This window comes from Heterodontus francisci, chromosome 12 (genome assembly GCF_036365525.1).
Source record: "Heterodontus francisci isolate sHetFra1 chromosome 12, sHetFra1.hap1, whole genome shotgun sequence".
Classification (NCBI taxonomy): domain Eukaryota; kingdom Metazoa; phylum Chordata; class Chondrichthyes; order Heterodontiformes; family Heterodontidae; genus Heterodontus; species Heterodontus francisci.
The window spans coordinates 54,427,324-54,439,710 of NC_090382.1; the positions used below are offsets into that span (position 1 = coordinate 54,427,324).

A 12,387-nucleotide genomic window follows, 5' to 3' on the forward strand; every position below is an offset into this window, starting at 1 on the left:
TTATTTATACCACTCCCTTTAATTGCCTCATGTATCATAACTAACAGCGGTTGGCAGTTAGAAGCATAGTTTGTTTGTTGCATAATTCCAAAAATGTGCCTGGAATGTAATTCTGCAGCGTCACAAAATACAATGGCTTCTTCACAGAAAAGCTATTGTATTCAACTATGCGATTATGTATGTGTCAGTAAAAAAAAAGCAATGTGGAATGTGGCCTCAATCCACAATCAGTACCACAATGTTATATTGTCTTTATGCTTTCTCAGTCATCTATGGTCTGCAGATCAGCACAAACGTGTTTCCCACTTACTCCAACTACCTTAACACAAATAAATTTAGTTGCTCCTTCTGTTTTAAAAAATGTTAATTTTTTAGAAATTGTACATAAACCTATTTGAACAATTTGGAATATGTAAGTAATACCATCATGTTTGCTTATAAATTTTATTGAATTTAGCCCAGATGTTCTGACTAAACACGGGACTGGATTTTGTTCTTTCAGTGAGTGACCCGCCGATAAGCCCAAAGTTGGGGTGACCCCATTCAGTGGCCCCAAGGCCCCGAGTAAGGACAGCTGCCCACCCCCAGGAGCTGCCAGCCAGTCAGAGGGCCGGCAGCTCAGCAGCGCCGCTGGAAGCAGTAGCCACTCCTGGTGCTGCACCTGGAAGAAGATCAATAGATGGTGCTCTCACAACCAGGTAAGTGGGGCTTGAGGGCACCCGGACCAGTCAGTCAGGCCCCAGTGAGGGGCATGGGCGGGAGGCGCATTGTTGGTGTCGGCAGACAACGCTGTTGCTGCAAGGGTGGCCATTGCTGCTGGGGCCCCTTCGTGGGTCAAAGAGTTCCAAACCGGCTGGGAGGCTGCCAGGGTTTACCTGGCCATTTCCCCACATGGCAGAGGGACCCACTCCACTGGTAAAATGCCAGCATAGGCAGGAAGAGGCCCTTAATTGGCCACTTAAGTGGCTCAATTGGCCTCTGGGCAGGAGGACCATCCTGGGCCTTCCTCATTGCTGGCAAAATGGCGACGCAGTGAGAAGACGACGGACACACCAAGCCCCGCCTTCCCTCACCATTGTATTGGCCCCCCCTGCCTCCCAGCCCATCCCCATAGGGTTGGTAAAATCCAGCTTATGTAGTGGGCTGGGTATTCTCCTTCCATATTGACATAATTGTGATTCACACATAGCGTAACTGATCTCTATATCCCTTTGTGGAGTTAAACAGAATGCTTGTATGAGCAGCAACATTAGAAAGTAGGAAGTGAGAAAAGTACAACCAGCCGTCAGGTACATTTCCTCTGCTGATCATTAACCTTATATTGGGTTTCACAACTTGCAGACTTTTCCAAAAACTTAAAGAATTGCACTTCATGCTGGGATGCTGTTAAAGAAGAGGCAACTAGGTACCGGTAGATGTCAAACCACATTGTCTAGCTATCTTTGTGTCTAGGAAGTGATGCTTGGTATTGTGGAAACCAAGTAAAAAGATAGGGGATATTGTTTTCTGTAACTGTTTACATTATACACTGTTGTACGTTGGTCCCTATTGAAAGAAGGGGCAGTTGACATGTTTTCTCACTTTTGCTGAAGGTAATCATGAACACACAAAGATATGCAAAAGGATTGTAATATTCCTCCTGAAATATGACACAAAGCTACTCGAATTTTATAAAAACAAGACATTAGTCAGGCTGTAGTGTGTGCAGTTCTGGGCACCCAATTATAGGAAGATGATTAGTGCCATGTAAAAGGAATTATGGCCCAGATTTTGAGGTCAGCAGTGAACCAAATGGCAGTCACCTTATATTACACTTAGACTTGTCCACAGATGTTCTCATAGAGTCATAGAGTTATACAGCACAGAAACAGGCCCTTCAGCCCATCGTGTCTGTGCCGGCCATCAAGCACCTATCTATTCTAATCCCATTTTTCATCACTTGGCCCATAGCCTTATATGCTATGGCATTTCAAGTGCTCTTCTAAATACTTCTTAAATGCTGTGAGAGTTCCTGCCTCTACCACCCCTTCAGGCAGTGTGTTCCAGATTCCAACCACCCTCTGGGTGAAAAAAGATTTCCTCAAATCCCCTCTAAACCTCCTGCCACTTCCCTTAAATCTCTGCCCCCTAGTTATTGACACCTCCACTACGGGAAAAAGTTTCTTCCTATCTACCCTATCTCTGCCCCTCATAATTTTGTATACCTCAATCAGGTCCCACCCAGCCTTCTCTGCTCTAAGGAAAACAACCCTAGCCTATCCAGTCTCTCTTCATAGCTGAAATGCTCCAGCCCAGGCAACATCCTGGTGAATCTCCTCTGCACCCTCTCACGTGCAATCACATCCTTCCTATAGTGTGGCGATCAGAACAGTACACAGTACTCCAGCTGTGGCTTAACTAGCGCTTTATATAGCTCCATCATAACCTCCCTGCTCTTATATTCTATGCCTCGGATAATAAAGGCAAGTATTCCATATGCCTTCCAAACCACCTTATCTACCTGTGCTGCTGCCTTCAGTGATCTATGGACAAGTACACCAAGGTCCCTCAGACCTTCCGTACCACCCATTGTATTATCAGGATTAAATTCCATTTGCCACTGCTCTGCCCATCTTACCAACCCATCTATATCGTCCTGTAATCTAAGGCTTTCCTCCTCACTATTTATGACACCACCAATTTTCGTGTCATCTGCAAACTTGCTGATCATACCTGCTATGTCCATGTTTAAATCATTAATGTACACTACAAACAGCAAGGGTCCCAGCACCGATCCCTGCAGTACACCACTGGTCACAGGCTTCCAATCGCAAAAACAACCCTTGACCATCACCCTCTGCCTCCTGCCACCAAGCCAATTTTGGATCCAATTTGCCAAATTGCCCTGGATCCCATGGGCTCTTACCTTCTTAACCAATCTTCAATGTGGGACCTTATCAAAAGCCTTACTGAAGCCCATGTAGAATACATCAACTGCTTTACCCTCATCTACATATCTAGTCACCTCATCGAAAAATTCAATCAATTTTGTTAGACATGATCTCCCCCTGACAAGGCCTTGCTGACTATTCTTGATTAATCCCTACCTCCCCAAGTGGAGATTAATCCTGTCCCTTAGAACTTTTCCAATAGTTTCCCTACCACTCACCAGCCTGTAATTACCTGGTTTCTCCCTGCTACCCTTCTTGAATAATGGTACTACATTCGCTGTCCTCCGGTTCTCTGGCACCTCTCCTGTGACCAGAGAGGATTTGAAAATTTGTGTAAGAGCCCCTGCTGTCTCCTCCCTTGCCTCACATAACAGCCTGGGATACATCTCACCTGGGCCTGGAGATTTATCCACTTTTAAGCCCGCTAAAACCGTAAATACCTCCTCCCTTTCAATGCTAATTTGTTTGAGTATATCACAATCCCCCTCCCTGATCTCTACACCTGCATCGTCCTTCTCCATAGTGAACACAGATGAAAACTAATCATTTAAAACCTTACTCACCTCCTCCGGCTCCACAGACAGATTGCCACTTTGATCCCTAATGGGCCCCACTCTTTCCCTGCTTATCCTCTTGCCCTTAATATACTTATAAAATGCCTTGAGATTTTCCTTTATCTTGTCCGTCAGTGATTTTTCATGCCCCCTCTTCACTCTCCTAATTACTTTTTTTAAGTACCCCCCCCCCACACTAAATTTTATATACTCCTCTAGGGCCTCCGCTGTTTTCAGCGCTCTGAATCTGCCATAAGCCTCCTTTTTTTCCTTATCCTGTCCTCTATATCCCTTGATATCCAGGGTTCCCTGGACTTGTTGATCCGACCCTCCACCTTTATGGGAAAATGTTGGCCCTGAACTTTCACTCTTTCCTTTTTTAATGACACCCACTAGTCTGATGTAGACTTTCCTACAAGTAGCTGTTCCAAGTCCACTTTGACCAGATCCTGTTTTATCATATTAAAATCGACCTTCCCCCAATTCAATACCTTTATTTCCAGTCCATCTTTGTCCTTTTCCATAACTACCTTAAATCTTACAGAATTATGGTCACTATCCCCGAAATGCTCCCCCACTGACACTTCTACCACTTGTCCCACTTCATTTCCTAGGATTAGGTCCAGTACCGCCCCTTCTTTTGTAGGACTTTCTACCTGCTGACTCAAAAAGCTCTCCTGTATGCACTTTAAGAATTCCACCCCCTTTAAGCCTTTTGCACTGAGACTATCCCAATTAATATTGGGGAAGTTGAAATCCCCAACTATTATTACCCTATTATTTTTATACCTCTCTGAGATTTGCCTACATATCTACTCCTCTATCTCTCACTGACTATTTGGAGGCTTGTAATAAACTCCCAGCCAAGTGATTGCCCCCTTTTTATTTTCAAGCTCTACCCATATGGCCTCATTTGAGGAACCATCTAAGATATCATCCCTCCTTACTGCAGTAATTGACTCCTTGATCAATAGTGCAATGCCACCTCCTCTTTTATACCCACCACCCCCTTAACAGGTCTATATTTGCTGTGCCTTCCAGACTGATTTAATTTTTCTTCTATATTTGGTTGTGTATCACCCCCTACTGTACCTCCACACTGCATCTCATTCCCCTGCCAAATTAGTTTAAGAGGGAGAAAATTGATTATGAGAGTAATTTGGCAAGAGATGTAAAAACAAGCAGCAAGAGCTTCTATGGATATATAAAAAAGAAGAGAGTAGCTAAAGTAAGTGTGGGACCCTTAGAGGATGAGACTGGGGAATTAATAACAGGGAACAGGGAAATGGCAGATAATTTAAACCAATATTTTGCATTGGTCTTCACGGTGGAGGACACTATAAACATCCCAACAATAAGAGATGAGCAAGGTGTAAATGGGAGTGAGGAACTTGTAACAATCTCTATCATGAGGGAAAAGGTGCTTGACAAACTGATGGGACTAAAGGCAGACAAATCGCCAGGACCTGATGGCCTACATCCAAGGGTTTTTAAAGAAGTGGCTGCAGAGATAGTGGAAGCATTGGTCGTAATATACCAAAACTCACTGGATTTTGGTAGGGTACCAGCAGATTAGAAAACCGCTATTGTGATGCCCCTATTCAAGAAAGGAGGGACCCAGAAAGCAGGAAACTATAGACCAGTTAGCTTAACATCTGTCATTGGGAAAATGCTAGAATCCATTATTAAGGAAGAACTAGCAGGACATTTAGAAAAACATAATGCAATCAGACAGAGTCAATGTGGTTTTATGAAGGGGAAATCATGTTTGACAAATTTGTTAGAGTTCTTTGAGGATACAACAAGCTTACTGGATAAAGGGGAATGGGTAGATGTAGTGTATTTGGATTTTCAGAAGGCTTTCGATAACATGTCATATAAAAGGTTATTGCACAAATAAGAGCTCAGGGTTTTGGGGGTAATGTGTTGGCATGGATTGAGGATTGGCTAACACACAGAAGACAGAGCGTTGGGATTATTGGGTCTTTTTCAGGTTGGAAAGCCGTAACTCGTGGGGTGCCACAAGGATCGATCCTAGGGCCTCACCTATCTATATTAATGACTTGGAGGATGGGACAGAATGTAGTGTATCCAAATTTGCGGATAATATGAAAATAGGTGAGAAGGCATGTTGTGATGAGGACACAAAGAATCTACACAAGGATATAGATAGGTTAAGTGCGTGGGCAAAAACTTGGCAGATGGAGTTCAATGTGGGAAAATGTGAGGTCATCCACTTTGGTAGGAAGAATAAAAAGGCAGATTATTATTTAGATGGAGAAAGACTACAAAATACTGCAGTACAGAGGGATCTGGGTGTTCTTGTACATGAAACACAAAAAGTTAGCATGCAGGTGCAGCAAGTAATTAGGAAGGCAGATGGAATTTTGGCCTTTATTGCTAGGGGGTTAGAGTTTAAAAATAGGGAAGTCTTGTTCCAACTGTACAGGGTGTTGGTGAGGCCACACCTGGAGTACTGCATACAGTTTTGGTTCCCATATTTAAGGAAGGATATCCTAGCATTGGAGGCTGTTCAGAAAAGGTTCACTAGGCTGATTCCTGGGATGAAGGGGTTGTCTTATCAAGAACGGTTAAACAGGTTAGTCCTTTACTCACTGGAGTTTAGAAGAATTCTAGGTGATCTTATTGAAACATATAAGATTCTAAGGGGGCTTGACAGGGTAGATGTTGAGAATATGTTTCCGCTGGTGGGGGAATCTCGAACTAGGGGACATAGTTACAGAATAAGGGGTCACACATTTAAAATTGAGATGCGAAGGAATTTCTTCTCTCAGAGGGTGATGAATCTCTGGAATTCTTACCTCAGAGTTGTGGACGCTGGGTCACTAAATGTATTTAAGGAGGAGGTAGATAGATTTTTGAAATCACGGGGAGTCAAGCATTATGCGGAGCAGGCCTGGAAGAGGAGTTGAGGCCTGGGACAGATCAGCCATGATCTTATTGACTGGTGGGGCAGGCTTGAGGGGCTGAATGGCCTACTGCTGCCCCTATTTCTTATGTTCTTATGAATGAGAGGAAAACGATGATGTTTTTTCAAACACATTTTATATTTGATGTCTTCAAAATCTCCAACAACGATTCACAATCTGAAGGAATGAAACTCCACACTTTTAATTGTTCATTTTCTGCGCCAGAAATTTGATTAGTAGTCAATAACAATTATCACGTTGTTAACAGGTCTGCTTATGCTGTTAATAATTAACTTTCAATGGTGATGTTAATAGACAATTAATATGCATTAAGTTCTAGAAATTCTGCAATTTCATGCAGTCATGGCTGACACAGAATTGGTTGCAAACTAGCACTTCTCCGTGCACGAGTCACATTGTGGAAGTGGGATTTGTGGGTTAATGTACTGAGCTCAACAACGGTGGACAACTGTATTTTAGTGATGTTTTGAGAAAATACTTTTTTTCTGCACTTTTTCTTGCCTAGGTACTGGCATCAAGAACTCCATGATTCATTGCAGCATCAAATGCATATAGCATTAAGTTTCCTTTCCTTAGAATCGATCAGAAAGATGATTTTTGCTTTAGAAAGAAATTTGCTTTAGAAGAAAATGAGCAGGGTACAAAAAGATGAAAAAGGTGACATTCATAGATATTACTTGAAAATTACTTGAAGCAGAAAAAACTCTGCTATACTCCAGTGCCCCATTTAATAAAAAAGACTTGCATTTATATAGTGCCTTTCATGACCACCAGATGTCTCAGAGCAAACTAGTATAATGTTCGTTAACTCCTATACTCCAGTCCTGAAAACAGCCCAGGGTCTCCCACTATCAACATCTTGGGAATCACCATTGACCAGAAGCTTAACAGCATCAAACATATAAACACAATTTGAGAACAAGAGCAAGACAGAAGCTAAGTACTCTGTGATACGTGGCTCACCTCCTGACCCCTCACAGTTTCTCCACCATCTACAAGAGTCAAGTCAGGAATATGATGGAAAATCCACCATTAACCTGAATGGGTACAGCTGCAACAACGTTCAAGAAGACTGATATCATCCAAGATAGATCAGTTTGTTTGATTGGTCACTGGCCTCAATATCCACCCCCTCCGTCACTGGTGTACTGTGGCTGCATTATGTATGATCTAGAGGAGAAAACCATCAAGACTACTTCAACAGTGTCTCCTTGCCATGCAACCTTTATCTCCAAAAAAGATAAGCAGCAATTTCACATGAGCACCATCTCCTCCAAGCCATATGCTATCATGACTTGGAAATATATTGCCATTTCTTCATTGTTGCTGGGTCAGTATCCTGAAATTCCTTACTCACTAGTACGTGAGCATCATGATCTCAAAAACTGTTGTGGTGGGCTTGGGGGGGATTGCGGGGGGGGGGGGGGGGGTACGGCGGAGGGGGTGGCGGTGGTGTGTGGGGGTGGAATGCTGTCAAATTCCATATTTGGCTCACTTGGCAGGAAAGGAACTGAGCTGGAAACTTAGATTTCCTGACTTACCTAGTCTGACAGCCTAGCCGGGAGCCATATGGACCCGAAGGCCAAACCTGCAGGCCAAAGAAGATGATGGAAGTTCCTGGGAGCAAAATGGAGGCAGTCCTCCAACATCACATTGGCCAACCTCAGAATGATTGGGGGTTGAGTGAGTGGGGGGATGGGAGAGGGATTTATGACACCCCCGTCCATTGGATCCACCATTGAAATAAGCATCATAAAAACTTGAATAAATGCTTAACCAAGGATTGCCAATGTAATAGAATATATTTCCAAAACATCTATGTCAGTCGCAATTACATTAACTTCACATTGCCCTACAATTTGCTGTCAAAGTAACAGTGAGGCAAATAGCATTCGCTGTTATTTATGCGTAAGTGTTACAGCAACTTCAGGCAAGGGCAAATGCATGGTTAAATGCAGAACTCCAGAATTTGCTGTCTGAAATGTGGCACCCGGCTGTTAGCTTTGAAGCTTGCTGACTGCCTCACCATTGAAATGCATCAAATGGCATAAAGTTGTATTTGCCCAATAGATAGTAATTAAACTTGCCATAAATTTAAATCTTGTCCATTTCAGTTGAAATATCCTTTTAAAGGTGTGATAAGTGTTAATTACTGCCTGTCAACCTCTCTGGCACTGAAAAGTAACAAATTTTAGGTTCCAATTAAAAAAAAATTTCCTTTCTGCTGTACCTGATTTGACATTGAATTCACCCACTCTAATTTGCACTTCCTTCTCTGTCCTTGCACTGTTTACTTCATAATCCTTCAGTCTGATTGGTTAAGGAGATACCCTGTTCACTCAGATTCCAAATGTCTGGTTTGCCTCGCTGAAACGTTATCACCTCAATTTTTCAACAATTTGCCACACAAAAATTTTAAAAACCTAAATATGCAAGGTCAAATCTAACTGACAGCAGATGCCATTAATTGGCCTACCACAGCAAATTACGGCTCAATGTCTTAAGTTACTTACAATATTTGTAATGAATTCCCATTAATAACTGGATGCATTTGCAGCCTGACCCTAGAAGTGCTCCTGCACTCATAGCTTTCCATACATTCAGGACAAAGTAATTGTTCCATGTCATGTAGCAGCATGATGGATGTACGTGTTATCATCCTCATGTGGGTTCCATGACACTTGGATATCACAATATATCTTTCATTCTGTATCTTTCATTCAATATACCTTTCATTCACTGACAATCTCTCACTTCTTGTAACAAAAGAGTTTGCAACAAAAGTGAAAGAATGTACATAGGAGGGGAAACATCCCAATATTTGGCCACCTAGCTCATGCGAGGCAGAAGCTCTGTATATTCTGAGCAGTGAGGCCTTAGAGTGGTCTGGATTGGGAAAGCAGGAGGATTAGCCTCATTTTAGGTTTCAAGCTAACCAATTCTCCTGTTCTTTTTCCTCATTTTCTCAGTCATTTGCTGATGACAAAGTATATAGAGAAGAACTTTATGATGACACTTCCATGACTGGAAGCTACACACAAAGGTTTCTCAGAAGGACACTATTCATGCATTTCCCTCTTCTCTATCTCCAAATGAGCCTAAATGAGAGTTTGAATTTTTAAACAGGCAGTACATTTAAAAGTCTTAAAAATAATTTCAAAAATCTTTCCATCCCCTCTCCCCCCTCCCAATAGCCTTACATTTAATTCCTTGCCCACTTACCCTCCAAAATACTTACCTTGACTATGTGACCTTCTCCCCCCACAGAGTTAACAAACTCCAAACATCAACCTGTTCCGACCATCCCCTCAACCAATCCAAAGAGTTTGACCCCACTCCCCACTCCCTCACTGAGAAAAGTACCACCACCCCCCTCCCCACAGGAGTCGCGCCTCGTTTCCCCAGACAGGAATCCGAAGGCACGTCGTTGCTGGCCGCCAGGATGAAGATCTCAACCTGCTGTCTGAATCGCAGCAGCCAGCATGTTAATGAATGGTAAGTGTCCATTTGCATATTGTAATGTAGGTCCCTTCGCTAAGTGGCTGGGGTGCCGACACGAGGCCTCTGCGCCACCACCGAGATTGGGACGGGCGTTGAAGTCGGTGGCGGGCCTCATCTGGAGCAACCTTCATGCCCACCCGCCCCACCCCTCCCCCCCCCCCCCGACTTCGAGGGCTCTATAAAATTCAGCCCACTATCACTAATTCAATCCCTCAAAATGCCACCCAGATACATCCACCTTGAGGTATTTAGAAGACGAAACAGAGGTGTATACATTAGATGAGAGCACAAGTGAAAAGGAATAGCTGACAGTAGTACTGAAGGAGTACAAATGTGCTGTCTGGAGTGTTAGTTCAAGTTACTCCTTTGCTGATGAACCAGGGCATCTGGATCTCATGGGATCTGTTTTCAAAAGAAGGGTGCTCTCTGACCATTGCACATTGGTGCAATCATTAGGGACCATTCATTTCATGAAGAAGTTTACTAACTATATGTACACAGCCTTGATGTTTTGTTTATTTGTTCTCGGAATGTGAGGAATGAAAGGGTGATGCTGAGTCACCTTCCTGAACCATTCAAGTTCTTGTGGTGATGACATTCCCACAATTGAAGTAAGTCACGTTCAAATCAGAATGGTTTTGACTTGTATGGGAACTTGGAGGTAATGGTCGTCCCATGATATTGCTGTTCTTTTTCTTCTTGGTCATAGAGGTCACAAGGTAAGGAGGTACTGGTGGAAGTAAGTTTAGTAAGTTGCTGCTGTGCATTTTGTCCATAGAACATAATACACACACAGTGAACTAGTAATGGAGATTATGGATATTAGAGTCCAGTGGCAGGGATGCTAATCAAGTGGACTGCCTGTCCTGGATGGTGTTCAGCTTCTTGAATGTTATTGCAGCTGCATCCATCCAGACAAGTCATGAATATCATCACCACTCCTGATATGTGCCTTATAGATGGTGAAGAGGCTTTCAGGAGTCATGCTTGTAAAAAGAAAGACTTGCATTTGTTTGCCACCTTTCACAAACTCAGGACATCGCAAAGTGCCTTACAGCAAATTAAGTACTTTTGAAGTGTGGTTACTGTTATGAAGTAGGAAACATAACAGCCAATTTGAAAATAGCAATCTTCTATAAACAGCAATGTGATAATGACCAGATAATCTGTTGATAGTCCTCTGCTCTTCAAAGCAGTCCCACAGAATCTTTTACATCCACCTGAGAGGGTAGATAGGACATCATAGGAAATAGGAGCAGGAGTAGGCCATTCAGCCCCTCGAGTCTGCTCCGCCATTCAACGAAATCATGGCTGACTTCTACCTCAATGCCATTTTCCTGCACTATCCCCATATCCCTTGATATCTAGAAATCTATCAATCCCTGCCTTGAACATACTCGATGACTGTGCCTCCACAGCCCCCTTGGTTACAGAATTACACAGATTCACCACCCTCTAAATGAAGAAATTCCTCCTCATCTCAGACCTAAATGGCCTACCTGTTATTCTGAAGCAGTTTAACATCTCATTCGATAAACGGCACCCCTGATAGTACAGCATTCCCTCAAGTACTGCAATGGAAGATCAGCCTATACTTTGTGCTCAAGACTCTGGAACAGGTCTTGAACCCACAGTTTTCTGATTCAGAGGTAAAAGTGCCACCAGCTGTGCCACAGTTGACACGTCTAGTTAGGGGTAGGTGGGGATTCTAATTCCACTTGCCTTGCAAAACAAGGTGGGTGACCAAAATACCCATTTTAGATGTAACCCACTGAAAAAACTAGGCTATCATTCTTGTAAGATTTCAAAGTAACCAGTGGGCAACCATACTGAAGAGAAAGCTCATTAATTATGTAGCTGTGAATTTATTTTGAAGCATGAAAAAAAATAAAGGTAATTTGAAAAAGCTCTGAAAATTATAAAACCTGTTGATAAACTAATTCAGTGCAGTATGAGACAGGACACAGATTTAGGTGAATAATTTATTGCAGAGTGGGTGATTATTGAAGAGGAGATGTAAGTGAACCTATACCACTCACATACAAGTACTTAGAGAAGAACATTGGTAGAGTGGGCTACTTCCCCAAATAGTGAGATGGTTGGCAGGAGTATTCTAAAAAAAATGAATAAATGGATATTTTAAAAAGTAATTGATTAAGGTGTTCAAATAGAAAAGTAAATTTTTTTGATTTGAAGTCTGAGGTAGCACAGAAAAGAGGGCAGTCTGTCTGAATGAGAGTCACCTTTCTGTAGGTTACTCTGGTTACTATTTAACTACATTCATTAAACAGATGGTCAGCTGATTGTATAAACAATGTGCTGTCTATTTAATGCTTTTAAAAAGAATGTAACTCAAATCTAAAATATTTACTAAAAGCATTCTGTTAGCAGTAATATGAAAAGATTTAGACCAGAGAATGACTGTAAAGAAAATTCAGGTCAATCTAAAGC

The 12,387-nt window shown here is 42.4% G+C and overlaps 1 protein-coding gene across 9 annotated transcripts in view; it reads right to left on the reverse strand.

Moving 5' to 3' along the window:
- arhgef37 (Rho guanine nucleotide exchange factor (GEF) 37) overlaps nt 1-12,387 on the reverse strand; it is a 110,280-nt gene that overhangs the window by 96,558 nt on the left and 1,335 nt on the right. Inside the window, exon 1 of one of the 9 annotated variants that reach the window (XM_068043440.1) lies at nt 11,976-12,029. The exons of 6 other annotated variants lie outside the window; for them this stretch is intronic. The gene's annotated coding sequence lies outside the window, so the exon portion shown is untranslated. Of the gene's footprint in view, nt 1-7,398; nt 7,548-11,975; nt 12,030-12,387 lie in introns of those variants that run through there. 2 more of the 9 variants (XM_068043435.1, XM_068043439.1) reach the window with 2 other exon arrangements.